Source organism: Phyllobates terribilis, unplaced genomic scaffold (genome assembly GCF_046119375.1).
Source record: "Phyllobates terribilis strain yellow unplaced genomic scaffold, ASM4611937v1 Scaffold_311__1_contigs__length_2239622, whole genome shotgun sequence".
Classification (NCBI taxonomy): domain Eukaryota; kingdom Metazoa; phylum Chordata; class Amphibia; order Anura; family Dendrobatidae; genus Phyllobates; species Phyllobates terribilis.
Genome location: NW_027363071.1, coordinates 290,225 through 304,360, shown reverse-complemented (window position 1 = coordinate 304,360; position 14,136 = coordinate 290,225).

Sequence of the window (14,136 nt, the reverse complement as noted above, 5' to 3'; positions counted from 1 at the left end):
GATGTCACACAAAATAGTTAATAAATAACATTTCCACATGTCTACTTTTTTTTTATTAGAGAGCTATAAGGGTTAAAATTTGACCAGCGATTTCTAATTTTTCCAACAAAATTTACAAAACCATTTTTTTAGGGACCGCATCACATTTTAAGTGACTTTAAAAGGCCTTTATGACAGAAAATACCCAAAAGTGACACCATTCTAAAAACTGCACCCCTCAAGGTACTCAAACCACATTCAAGAAGTTTATTAACCCTTCAGGTGCTTCACAGGTAGTATATAGAGGATCTGCCCGCTCTCCTGTGTGGTGTAGTATATAGAGGATGTGTCAGCTCTCCTGTGTGGTGTAGTGTATAGAGGATCTGTCAGCTCTCCTGTGTGGTGTAGTATATAGAGGATCTGTCAGCTCTCCTGTGTGGTGTAGTATATAGAGGATCTGTCAGCTCTCCTGTGTGGTGTAGTATATAGAGGATCTGTCGGCTCTCCTGTGTGCTGTAGTATATAGAGGATCTGTCAGCTCTCCTGTGTGGTGTAGTATATAGAGGATCTGTCAGCTCTCCTGTGTGGGGTAGTATATAGAGGATCTGTCAGCTCTCCTGTGTGGTGTAGTATATAGTGGATCTGTCAGCTCTCCTGTGTGGTGTAGTATATAGTGGATCTGTCAGCTCTCCTGTGTGGTGTAGTATATAGAGGCTCTGTCAGCTCTCCTGTGTGGTGTAGTATATAGAGGATCTGTCAGCTCTCCTGTGTGGTGTAGTATATAGAGGATCTGTCAGCTCTCCTGTGTGGTGTAGTATATAGTGGATCTGTCAGCTCTCCTGTGTGGTGTAGTATATAGAGGCTCTGTCAGCTCTCCTGTGTGGTGTAGTATATAGAGGATCTGTCAGCTCTCCTGTGTGGTGTAGTATATAGAGGATCTGTCAGCTGTCCTGTGTGGTGTAGTATATAGTGGATCTGTCAGCTCTACTGTGTGGTGTAGTATATTGAAGATCTGTCAGCTCTCCTGTGTGGTGTAGTATATAGAGGATCTGTCAGCTCTCCTGTGTGGTGTAGTATATAGAGGATCTGTTGGCTCTCCTGTGTGGTGTAGTATATAGAGGATCTGTCAGCTCTCCTGTGTGGTGTAGTATATAGAGGATCTGTCAGCTCTCCTGTGTGGTGTAGTATATAGAGGATCTGTCAGCTCTCCTGTGTGGTGTAGTATATAGAGGATCTGTCAGCTCTCCTTTGTGGTGTAGTGTATAGAGGATCTGTCAGCCCTCCTGTGTGCTGTAGTATATAGAGGATCTGTCAGCTCTCCTGTGTGGTGTAGTATATAGAGGATCTGTCAGCTCTCCTGTGTGGTGTAGTATATAGAGGATCTGTCAGCTCTCCTGTGTGGTGTAGTATATAGAGGATCTGTCAGCTCTACTGTGTGGTGTAGTATATAGAGGATCTGTCAGCTCTCCTGTGTGGTGTAGTATATAGAGGATCTGTCGGCTCTCCTGTGTGGTGTAGTATATAGAGGATCTGTCAGCTCTCCTGTGTGGTGTAGTATATAGAGGATCTGTCAGCTCTCCTGTGTGGTGTAGTATATAGAGGATCTGTCAGCTCTCCAGTGTGGTGTAGTATATAGAGGATCTGTCAGCTCTCCTGTGTGGTGTAGTATATAGTGGATCTGTCAGCTCTACTGTGTGGTGTAGTATATAGAGGATCTGTCATCTCTCCTGTGTGGTGTAGTATATAGAGGATCTGTCGGCTCTCCTGTGTGTTGTAGTATATAGAGGATCTGTCAGCTCTCCTGTGTGGTGTAATATATAGAGGATCTGCCAGCTCTCCTATGTGGTGTAGTGTATAGAGGATCTGTCGGCTCTCCTGTGTGGTGTAGCATATAGAGGATCTGTCAGCTCTCCTGTGTGGTGTAGTATATAGTGGATCTGTCAGCTCTCCTGTGTGGTGTAGTTTATAGAGTATCTGTCAGCTCTCCTGTGTGGTGTAGTATATAGAGGATCTGTCAGCTCTCCTGTATGGTGTAGTATATAGAGGATCTGTCAGCTCTCCTGTGTGGTGTAGTATATATTGGATCTGTCAGCTCTCCTGTGTGGTGTAGTATATAGAGGATCTGTCAGCTCTCCTGTGTGGTGTAGTATATAGAGGATGTGTCAGCTCTCCTGTGTAGTGTAGTATATAGAGGATCTGTCAGCTCTCCTGTGTGGTGTAGTATATAGATGATCTGTCAGCTCTCCTGTGTGGTGTAGTATATAGAGGATCTGTCAGCTCTCCTGTGTGGTGTAGTATATAGTGGATCTGTCAGCTCTCCTGTGTGGTGTAGTATATAGAGGATCTGTCAGCTCTCCTGTGGGGTGTAGTATACAGATGATCTGTCAGCTCTCCTGTGTGGTGTAGTATATAGAGGATCTGTCAGCTCTCCTGTGTGGTGTAGTATATAGAGGATCTGTCAGCTCTCCTGTGTGGTGTAGTATATAGAGGATCTGCCAGCTCTCTTATGTGGTGTAGTGTATAGAGGATCTGTCAGCTCTCCTGTGTGGTGTAATATATAGAGGATCTGTCAGCTCTCCTGTGTGGTGTAGTATATAGAGGATCTGTCAGCTCTACTGTGTGGTGTAATATATAGAGGATCTGTCAGCTCTCCTGTGTGGTGTAGTTTATAGAGTATCTGTCGGCTCTCCTGTGTGGTGTAGTATATAGAGGATCTGTCAGCTCTCCTGTGAGGTGTAGTATATAGAGGATCTGTCAGCTCTCCTGTGTGGTGTAGTAAATAGTGGATCTGTCAGCTCTCCTGTGTGGTGTAGTATATAGAGGATCTGACGGCTCTCCTGTGTGGTGTAGTATATAGAGGATCTGTCAGCTCTCCTGTGTGGTGAAGTATATAGAGGATCTGTCAGTAGAGATGAGCGGTGTTCGACTAGAACTGTTCGCCAATCTCAAATTCGAGCTGTTTTGGGCGGTGTTCGAGTTGTTCGACGAACCCGAACGATTTGCAAAAAATTCGGCTGTTCGAGGTTATGTTCGATAACTGTTCGTACACCAAAAGCGTGTCCTGCATGTCTGGCGCTATTTAGAGCACCAATCATGCATGGATTGTCTGCCACTCACTGTAATGCCACAGCCATGGTGGTTGTGGCATTACAGTGATTGCCCAAATCGATGGGAACAGTGCCAACAGTGAAACATGAAAAGCCGGCAATTCAGCAGCGGCATACACCTGTACCCGACAATTTAGAACCGAAAGAATAGAGCTTCACACATAGATTAGATAGATATAAACATGTCAGTCACATATATATGAAGTACAGTGACAGTGCTGCTTACTGTACTTGTCATTTAGCGTAAAGGATTTATCAAAAAAAATAATAGTGTTTTCATGCACCGTCTCTTTAAAAAAGCCGGCCGGCAATTCAGCAGCGGTACCCGACAATTTATAACAGACAGAATAGAGCTTCACACATAGATTAGATAGATAGAAACATGTCAGTCACATATATATGAAGTACAGTGACAGTGTTGGTTACTGTACTTGTCATTTAGTATTAAAATAAAGGATTTATTATTAAAAAAATTGGCGTGGGGTTCCCCTTAATTTTAGGCTCTAGCGGAGGTTAAGCAGACGGCTGGGGCAGATGTTTGAAGCCTGGGAAGGGGGTAATACCCACGGAGCTTCCCAGGCTACTAATATCAGCCCCCAGCTGAATACATAGCCTTTACTAGCTATTAAAATGGGGGACCCCCCCAAAAAAATGACGTGGGGTCCCCCCTAATTTAATAGCTAGCAAAGGCTAGGCAGACAGCTGGGGGCTGATATTAATAGCCCAGGAAGGGAGCCATGAATATTGGCCCCCTCCCAGGCTAGAAACACCAGCCGTCAGCCGCCCCAGAAATGGCGCATTCATAGGATGCGCCAATTCTGGCACTTAGCCTCGCTCTTCCACGCTGCCCTGGTGCGGTGGCAGGGGGTAATAGGGTTGGGGTTGATGTCAGCTTATAATGCCAGCTGACATCAAGCCCAGGTTAGTAATGGAGAGGCGTCTATAAGACACCCCCATTACTAACCCCATAGTCAAAGTTAAAAAAAACACAAACACCCAGAATAAAGTCCTTTAATTGAAATAAAGACACAGTCCTTTATTGTTCTAAATTAAACCATACTTACCGTCACGCCCATTCCAGCTGAAGCCAACGATCTCCTGCAATAAAAGAAAAATAATAAAGCAACCTCATCCTTACCTTTCCATGGTTCCCACGACAGCTTCAGCTCTGCTACATCGAGATGACAGGCTGGACCGCAGCAGAACGCTGCCATCCAGCCTCTCATCCCGCAGACACTGAGAAGCGCAGGCTTGCTTGCGCTGCTCAGCGTCTCTCTGTGACGACATCCAGATGAGCCGAGTTCATGTCCAATGAACTCGGCTCACCTCATGCACGTCACTGACAGCGTGGGAAAATTCTCAAGCTGAAGCGCTGAGTGCAGGAGAATTTTCCCACGCTGTCAGTGACGTGCATAAGGTGAGCTCATGTCCAATGAACTCAGCTCACCTCCTGCACGTCACTGACAGCGTGGGAGAATTCTCCTGCACTCAGCGCTTCAGTGTGAGAATTCTCCCACGCTGAAGCGCTGAGTGCAGGAGAATTTTCCCACGCTGTCAGTGACGTGCATGAGGTGAGCCGAGTTCATTGGACATTAACTCGGCTCATCTGGATGCCCTCACAGAGAGACACTGTGGAGCGCAAGCAAGCCTGCGCTTCTCAGTGTCTGCGGGATGACAGACTGGATGGCAGCGTTCTGCTGCGGTCCAGCCTGTCATCTCGATGTAGCAGAGCTGAAGCTGTCATGGGAACCATGGAAAGGTAAGGATGATGTTGCTTTATTATTTTTCTTTTATTTCAGGAGATCGTTGGCTTCAGCTGGAATGGGCGTGATGGTAAGTATGGTTTAATTTAGAACAATAAAGAATTGTGTGTTTATTTCAATTAAAGGACTTTTTTCTGGGTGTTGTGTTTTTTTTAAATACTTTACTAGAAATTCATGGTGGTCATGTCTAATATTGGCGTGACCCCATGAATTTCGGGCTTAGGGCCAGCTGATAATGCCAAGCTGGCCCTAACCCCTTTATTACCCAGTGAGCCACCGCATCAGGGCCCTGGATGAGTTGGGTACAGCGCCAGAAGATGGCGCTTCTATGAACGCGCCATTTTCCGGGGTGGCTGCGGACTGCAATTTGCAGCGGGGGTGGCCCAGAAAGCTTGGGCCTCCCTGCGCTGCGGATTCCAGCCCCCAGCTGCCTAGTTGTACCTGGCTGGACACAAAAACAGGGCGAAGCCCCACGTCAATTTTCTTTAAATTATTTCATGAAATAATTAAGAAAAAAGGGCTTCCCTATATTGTTGTGTCCGGCCAGGTACAAATAGGCAGCTGGTGGTTGGGGGCAGCCCGTTCCTGCCTGCTGTACCTGGCTGGACACAAATATAGTGCGAAGCCCCACGTCAATTTTTTTAAAATTATTTCATGAATTTCCTGAAATAATTTAAAAAAATTTAAGTGGGGCTTCGCACTATATTTGTGTCCAGCCAGGTACAGCAGGCAGGAACGGGCTGCCCCCATCCACCAGCTGCCTATTTGTACCTGGCCGGACACAACAATATAGGGAAGCCCTTTTTTTCTTAATTATTTCATGAATTTCATGAAATAATTAAAAAAAATTGAAGTGGGGCTTCGCACAATATTTGTGTCCAGCCAGGTACAGCAGGCAGGAACGGGCTGCCCCCAACCACCAGCTGCCTATTTGTACCTGGCCGGACACAACAATATAGGGAAGGCCTTTTTTTCTTAATTATTTCATGAATTTCATGAAATAATTAAAAAAAAAGTACGTGGGGCTTCGCCCTATTTTTGTGTCCAGCCAGGTACAACTAGGCAGCTGGGGGCTGGAATCTGCAGCGCAGGGAGGCCCAAGCTTTCTGGCCCCCCCCCCCGCTACAAATTGCAGTCCGCAGCCACCCCGGAAAATGGCGCGTTCATAGAAGCGCCATCTTCTGGCGCTGTACCCAACTCATCCAGGGCCCTGGTGCGGTGGCTCACTGGGTAATAAAGGGGTTAGGGCCAGCTTGGTATTATCAGCTGGCCCCAAGCCCAAAATTCATGGGGTCACGCCAGTATTAGACATGACCGCCATGAATTTCTAGTAAAGTATTTAAAAAAAACACAACACCCAGAATAAAGTCCTTTAATTGAAATAAAGACACAATTCTTTATTGTTCTAAATTAAACCATACTTACCATCACACCCATTCCAGCTGAAGCCAACGATCTCCTGCAATAAAAGAAAAATAATAAACCAACCTCATCCTTACCTTTCCATGGTTCCCACGACAGCTTCAGCTCTGCTACATCGAGATGACTGGCTGGACCGCAGCAGAACGCTGCCATTCAGTCTGTCATCCCGAAGACACTGAGAAGCGCAGGCATGCATGCGCTCCTCACTGTCTCGCTGTGACGGCATCCAGATGAGCCGAGGTCATGTCCAATGAACTCGGCTCACCTCATGCACGTCACTGACAGCGTGGGAAAATTCTCACGCTGAAGTGCTGAGTGCAGGAGAATTCTCCCACGCTGTCAGTGATGTGCATGAGGTGAGCTCATGTCCAATGAACTCAGCTCACCTCCTGCACGTCACTGACAGCGTGGGAAAATTCTCCTGCAATCAGCGCTTCAGCGTGAGAATTTTCCCACGCTGTCAGTGACGTGAATGAGGTGAGCCGAGTTCATTGGACATGAACTCGGCTCATCTGGATGTCGTCACAGAGAGACGCTGAGCAGCGCAAGCAAGCCTGCGCTTCTCAGTGTCTGCGGGATGACAGGCTGGATGGCAGCGTTCTGCTGCGGTCCAGCCTGTCATCTCGATGTAGCAGAGCTGAAGCTGTCGTGGGAACCATGGAAAGGTAAGGATGAGGTTGCTTTATTATTTTTCTTTCATTGCAGGAGATCGTTGGCTTCAGCTGGAATGGGCGTGACGGTAAGTATGGTTTAATTTAGAACAATAAAGGACTGTGTCTTTATTTCAATTAAAGGACTTTATTCTGGGTGTTTGTGTTTTTTTTAACTTTGACTATGGGGTTAGTAATGGGGGTGTCTTATAGACGCCTCTCCATTACTAACCTGGGCTTGATGTCAGCTGGCATTATAAGCTGACATCAACCCCAACCCTATTACCCCCTGCCACCGCACCAGGGCAGCGTGGAAGAGCGAGGCTAAGTGCCAGAATTGGCGCATCCTATGAATGCGCCATTTCTGGGGCGGCTGACGGCTGGTGTTTCTAGCCTGGGAGGGGGCCAATATTCATGGCTCCCTTCCTGGGCTATTAATATCAGCCCCCAGCTGTCTGCCTAGCCTTTGCTAGCTATTAAATTAGGGGGGACCCCACGTCATTTTTTTTGGGGGGTCCCCATTTTAATAGCTAGTAAAGGCTATGTATTCAGCTGGGGGCTGATATTAGTAGCCTGGAAAGCTCCGTGGGTATTACCCCCTTCCCAGGCTTCAAACATCTGCCCCAGCCGTCTGCTTAACCTCCGCTAGAGCCTAAAATTAAGGGGAACCCCACGCCAATTTTTTTAATAATAAATCCTTTATTTTAATACTAAATGACAAGTACAGTAACCAACACTATCACTGTACTTCATATATATGTGACTGACATGTTTCTATCTATCTAATCTATGTGTGATGCTCTATCTTTCTGTTCTAAATTGTCGGGTACCGCTGCTGAATTGCCGGCCGGCTTTTTTAAAGAGACAGTGCATGAAAACACTATTATTTTTTTAAATAAATCCTTTACACTAAATGACAAGTACAGTAAGCAACACTATCACTGTACTTATTATATATGTGACTGACATGTTTCTATCTATCTAATCTATGTGTGAAGCTCTATTCTTTCTGTTCTAAATTGTCGGGTACAGATGCTGAATTGCCGGCCGGCTTTTTTAAAGAGACGGTGCATGAAAACACTAATATTTTTTTTAATAAATCCTTTACACTAAATGACAAGTGCAGTAACCAACACTGTCACTGTGCTTCTTATATGTGTGACTGACATGTTTCTATCTATCTAATCTATGTGTGATGCTCTATTCCTTCTTGTCTAAATTGTCGGGTACCGGTGTATGCCGCTGCTGAATTTGCCGGCCGGCTTTTTTAAAGAGAGTGTCTTCTGAGCAGTTTGTCAGCTTTTGGACACCTTTGCAGGTGTTTTCTATGTGTTTCTATGTGTTTTTGTTTGCCTGCCATTGGTTTTAACGGTGTTCGACAGTGTTCTAAGGTGTTCGACGAACAGTTCGACGAACAGTTCCTCGAACATCCCGGTGTTCGACGAACCGAACCGAACCCGAAAACTACGGGGGTGGCTCAACACTATCTGTCAGCTCTCCTGTGTGGTATAGTATATAGTGGATCTGTGAGCTCTCCTGTGTGGTATAGTATATAGAGGATCTGTCAGCTCTCCTGTGTGGTGTAGTATATAGAGGAGTGTCAGCTCTCCTGTGTGGTGTAGTATATAGAGGATCTGTCGGCTCTCCTGTGTGGTGTAGTATATAGAGGATCTGTCATCTCTCTTGTATGGTGTAGTATATAGAGTATCTGTCAGCTCTCCTGTGTGGTGTAGTATATAGAGGATCTGTCAGCTCTCCTGTGTGGTGTAGTATATAGTGGATCTGTCAGCTCTCCTGTATTGTGTAGTATATAGAGGATCTGTCGGCTCTCCTGTGTGGTGTAGTATATAGAGGATCTGTCGGCTCTCCTGTGAGGTGTAGTATATAGAGGATCTGTCAGCTCTCCTGTGTGGTGTAGTAAATAGTGGATCTGTCAGCTCTCCTGTGTGGTGTAGTATATAGAGGATCCGACGGCTCTCCTGTGTGGTGTAGTATATAGAGGATCTGTCAGCTCTCCTGTGTGGTGAAGTATATAGAGGATCTGTCAGCTCTCCTGTGTGGTATAGTATATAGAGGATCTGTCAGATCTCCTGTGTGGTATAGTATATAGAGGATCTGTCTGCTCTCCTGTGTGGTGTAGTATATAGAGGATCTGTCAGCTCTCCTGTGTGGGGTAGTATATAGAGGATCTGTCGGCTCTCCTGTGTGGTGTAGTATATAGAGGATCTGTCATCTCTCTTGTATGGTGTAGTATATAGAGTATCTGTCGGCTCTCCTGTGTGATGTAATATATAGATGATCTATCAGCTCTCCTGTGTGGTGTAGTATATGGAGGATCTGTAAGCTCTCCTGTGTGGTGTAGTATATAGAGGATCTGTCAGCTCTCCTGTGTGGTGTAGTATATAGAGGATCTGTCAGCTCTCCTGTGTGGTGTAGTATATAGAGGATCTGTCGGCTCTCCTGTGTGGTGTAGTATATAGAGGATGTGTCAGCTCTCCTGTGTGGTGTAGTATATAGAGGATCTGTCAGCTCTCCTGTGTGGTGTAGTATATAGAGTATCTGTCAGCTCTCCTGTGTGGTGTAGTATATAGAGGATCTGTCAGCTCTCCTGTGTGGTGTAGTATATAGAGGATCTGTCAGCTCTCCTGGGTGGTGTAGTATATAGAGTATCTGTCAGCTCTCCTGTGTGGTGTAGTATATAAAGGATCTGTCAGCTCTCCTGTGTGGTGTAGTGTATAGAGGATCTGTCGGCTATCCTGTGTGGTGTAGCATATAGAGGATCTGTCAGCTCTCCTGTGTGGTGTAGTATATAGTGGATCTGTCAGCTCTCCTGTGTGGTGTAGTATATAGAGGATCTGTCGGCTCTCCTGTGTGGTGTAGTTTATAGAGTATCTGTCAGCTCTCCTGTGTGGTGTAGTATATAGAGGATCTGTCAGCTCTCCTGTATGGTGTAGTATATAGAGGATCTGTCAGCTCTCCTATGTGGTGTAGTATGTATTGGATCTGTCAGCTCTCCTGTGTGGTGTAGTATATAGAGGATCTGTCAGCTCTCCTGTGTGGTGTAGTATATAGAGGATGTGTCAGCTCTCCTGTGTAGTGTAGTATATAGAGGATCTGTCAGCTCTCCTGTGTGGTGTAGTATATAGATGATCTGTCAGCTCTCCTGTGTGGTGTAGTATATAGAGGATCTGTCAGCTCTCCTGTGTGGTGTAGTATATAGTGGATCTGTCAGCTCTCCTGTGTGGTATAGTATATAGAGGATCTGTCAGCTCTCCTGTGGGGTGTAGTATACAGATGATCTGTCAGCTCTCCTGTGTGGTGTAGTATATAGAGGATCTGTCAGCTCTCCTGTGTGCTGTAGTATATAGAGGATCTGTCAGCTCTCCTGTGTGGTGTAGTGTATAGAGGATCTGTCAGCTCTCCTGTGTGGTGTAGTATAGAGAGGATATGTCAGCTCTCATGTGTGGTGTAGTATATAGAGGATCTGTCCTGTGTGGTGTAATATATAGAGGATCTGTTAGCTCTCCTGTATGGTGTAGTATATAGAGGATCTGTCGGCTCTCCTGTGTGGTGTAGTATATTGAGGATCTGTCAGCTCTCCTGTGTGGTGTAGTATATAGAGGATCTGTCAGCTCTCCTGTGTGGTGTAGTATATAGAGGATCTGTCCTGTGTGGTGTAATATATAGAGTATCTGTCAGCTCTCCTGTGTGGAGTAGTATATAGAGGATCTGTCGGCTCTCCTGTGTGGTGTAGTATATAGAGTATCTGTCAGCTCTCCTGTGTGGTGTAGTATATAGAGGATCTGTCAGCTCTCCTGTGTGGTGTAGTATATAGAGGATCTGTCAGCTCTCCTGTGTGGTGTAGTATATAGAGGATGTGTCAGCTCTCCTGTGTGGTGTAGTATATAGAGGATCTGTCAGCTCTCCTGTGTGGTGTAGTATATAGAGGATCTGTCAGCTCTCCTGTGTGGTGTAGTATATAGAGTATCTGTCAGCTATCCTGTGTGGTGTAATATATAGAGGATCTGTCAGCTCTCCTGTGTGGTGTAGTATATAGAGGATCTGACAGTTCTCCTTTGTGGTGTAGTATATAATGGATCTGTCAGCTCTCCTGTGTGGTGTAGTATATAGAGGATCTGTCAGCTCTCCTGTGTGGTGTAGTATATAGAGTATCTGTTGGCTCTCCTGTGTGATGTAATATATAGATGATCTATTAGCTTTCCTGTGTGGTGTAGTGTATAGAGGATCTGTCAGCTCTCCTGTGTGGTGTAGTATATAGAGGATCTGTCAGCTCTCCTGTGTGGTGTAGTATATAGAGGATCTGTCAGCTGTCCTGTGTGGTGTAGTATATAGTGGCTCTGTCGGATCTCCTGTGTGGTGTAATATATAGAGGATCTGCCAGCTCTCTTATGTGGTGTAGTGTATAGAGGATCTGTCAGCTCTCCTGTGTGGTATAATATATAGAGGATCTGTCAGCTCTCCTGTGTGGTGTAGTATATAGAGGATCTGTCAGCTCTACTGTGTGGTGTAATATATAGAGGATCTGTCAGCTCTCCTGTGTGGTGTAGTTTATAGAGTATCTGTCAGCTCTCCTGTGTGGTGTAGTATAGAGAGGATCTGTCAGCTCTCCTGTGTGGTGAAGTATATAGATTATCTGTCGGCTCTCCTGTGAGGTGTAGTATATAGAGGATCTGTCAGCTCTCCTGTGTGGTGTAGTAAATAGTGGATCTGTCAGCTCTCCTGTGTGGTGTAGTATATAGAGGATCTGTCGGCTCTCCTGTGTGGTGTAGTATATAGAGGATCTGTCAGCTCTCCTGTGTGGTGTAGTATATAGTGGATCTGTCAGCTCTCCTGTATTGTGTAGTATATAGAGGATCTGTCGGCTCTCCTGTGTGGTGTAGTATATAGAGGATCTGTCGGCTCTCCTGTGAGGTGTAGTATATAGAGGATCTGTCAGCTCTCCTGTGTGGTGTAGTAAATAGTGGATCTGTCAGCTCTCCTGTGTGGTGTAGTATATAGAGGATCTGACAGCTCTCCTGTGTGGTGTAGTATATAGAGGATCTGTCAGCTCTCCTGTGTGGTGAAGTATATAGAGGATCTGTCAGCTCTCCTGTGTGGTGTAGTATATAGAGGATCTGTCAGCTCTCCTGTGTGGTATAGTATATAGAGGATCTGTCAGCTCTCCTGTGTGGTGTAGTATATAGAGGATCTGTCAGCTCTCCTGTGTGGTGTAGTATATAGAGGATCTGTCGGCTCTCCTGTGTGGTGTAGTATATAGAGGATCTGTCATCTCTCTTGTATGGTGTAGTATATAGAGTATCTGTCGGCTCTCCTGTGTGATGTAATATATAGATGATCTATTAGCTCTCCTGTGTGGTGTAGTATATAGAGGATCTGTAAGCTCTCCTGTGTGGTGTAGTATATAGAGGATCTGTCAGCTCTCCTGTGTGGTGTAGTATATAGAGGATCTGTCAGCTCTCCTGGGTGGTGTAGTATATAGAGTATCTGTCAGCTCTCCTGTGTGGTGTAGTATATAGAGGATCTGTCAGCTCTCCTGTGTGGTGTAGTATATAGTGGATCTGTCAGCTCTCCTGTGTAGTGTAGTATATGGAGGATCTGTCAGCTCTCCTGTCTGGTGTAGTATACTGAGGATCTGTCAGCTCTACTGTGTGGTGTAGTATATAGAGGATCTGTCAGCTCTCCTGTGTGGTGTAGTATATAGAGGATGTGTCAGCTCTCCTGTGTGGTGTAGTATATAGAGGATGTGTCAGCTCTCCTGTGTGGTGTAGTATATAGAGGATCTGTCAGCTCTCCTGTGTGGTGTAGTATATAGAGGATGTGTCAGCTCTCCTGTGTGGTGTAGTATATAGAGGATCTGTCAGCTCTCCTGTGTGGTGTAGTATATAGAGGATCTGACAGTTCTCCTTTGTGGTGTAGTATATAGTGGATCTGTCAGCTCTCCTGTGTGGTGTAGTATATAGTGGATCTGTCAGCTCTCCTGTATTGTGTAGTATATAGAGGATGTGTCAGCTCTCCTGTGTGGTGTAGTATATAGAGGATCTGTCGGCTCTCCTGTGTGGTGTAGTATATAGAGGATCTGTCAGCTCTCCTGTATGGTGTAGTATATAGAGGATCTGTCATCTCTACTGTGTGGTGTAGTATATAGAGGATCTGTCATCTCTCCTGTGTGGTGTAGTATATAGAGGATCTGTCAGCTCTCCTGTGTGGTGTAGTATATAGAGGATCTGTCAGCTGTCCTGTGTGGTGTAGAATATAGTGGATCTGTCGGTTCTCCTGTGTGGTGTAGTGTGTAGAGGATCTGTCGGCTCTCCTGTGTGGTGTAGTATATAGAGGATCTGTCAGCTCTCCTGTGTGGTGTAGTATAGAGAGGATCTGTCACCTCTCCTGTGTGGTGTAGTATATAGAGGATCTGTCCTGTGTGGTGTAATATATAGAGGATCTGTCAGCTCTCCTGTATGGTGTAGTATATAGAGGATCTGTCAGCTCTCCTGTGTGGTGTAGTATATTGAGGATCTGTCAGCACTCCTGTGTGGTGTAGTATATAGAGGATCTGTCAGCTCTCCTGTGTGGTGTAGTATATAGAGGATCTGTCCTGTGTGGTGTAATATATAGAGTATCTGTCAGCTCTCCTGTGTGGTGTAGTATATAGAGGATCTGTCGGCTCTCCTGTGTGGTGTAGTATATAGAGTATCTGTCAGCTCTCCTGTGTGGTGTAGTATATAGAGGATCTGTCAGCTCTCCTATGTGGTGTAATATATAGAGGATGTGTCAGCTCTCCTGTGTGGTGTAGTATATAGAGGATCTGTCAGCTCTCCTATGTGGTGTAATATATAGAGGATGTGTCAGCTCTCCTATGTGGTGTAATATATAGAGGATCTGTCGGCTCTACTGTGTGGTGTAATATATAGATGATCTGTCAGCTCTCCTGTGTGGTGTAGTATATAGAGGATCTGTCAGCTCTCCTGTGTGGTGTAGTATATAGAGGATCTGTCAGCTCTCCTGTGTGGTGTAGTATATAGAGTATCTGTCAGCTCTCCTGTGTGGTGTAATATATAGAGGATCTGTCAGCTCTCCTGTGTGGTGTAGTATATAGAGGATCTGACAGTTCTCCTTTGTGGTGTAGTATATAGTGGATCTGTCAGCTCTCCTGTGTGGTGTAGTATATAGAGGATCTGTCAGCTCTCCTGTGTGGTG